Below are 663 nucleotides of genomic sequence, written 5' to 3' on the forward strand. Positions count from 1 at the left end.
TAGTATATAAATAAATCAATTATTGCTAATTGAATTAGAATGCGAATTTTTAAATTTTTAAAGGATTTTTCATTTTATTGGGAAAAAGGCTACAGTGTACATAAATACCATTATTTTTTCAGCACAGGTGCCATTGCGTAACAGGGCGGAGCTTGTAATCTCAGGTTATCTTCGTTGATGTTAGCTTTCTAGTGTTATTTACGGTGGCAGATTTAGAGGGGCGTAATGGGCGTACGCCGGTCCCTTTCTTTTTCTTTATTTTTTTGTAAACATCTTTTTTGTAAAACTTATCATAATTACCATGCTAAATAGTAAAATCAATCAAAATAAAAACTCAAATCAATGAAGGTGCTAAGGTAAAATCACCACCTTGCACCCCTACCAGTGGCTCTTCCCTGGTATCATCTGTTCACACATTCACGCCCTCTATTTCTTACCGGGCTGGATTCGCCCTTGATCTAGTTATTAGTGTGTATACATAGGCCAGAAGTTTGCAAAAAACTTACAAAAACAGATTTTGATTTTGTGGCTATTGTGTGCATACCAACCATTTGTTGTTACAGACAGTAAACTGCATATTAACTAGCTATACCATTCCAATCATTCTAATAATATTACATTTTTTTTAAATACTGGAATATTGTTTACATTTGTTTTCATTGT

The sequence above is a fragment of the Anneissia japonica genome, unplaced genomic scaffold (assembly GCF_011630105.1).
Source record: "Anneissia japonica isolate Jap-2015-1 unplaced genomic scaffold, ASM1163010v1 scaffold4988_len2956909_cov206, whole genome shotgun sequence".
Taxonomy (NCBI): Eukaryota; Metazoa; Echinodermata; class Crinoidea; order Comatulida; family Comatulidae; genus Anneissia; species Anneissia japonica.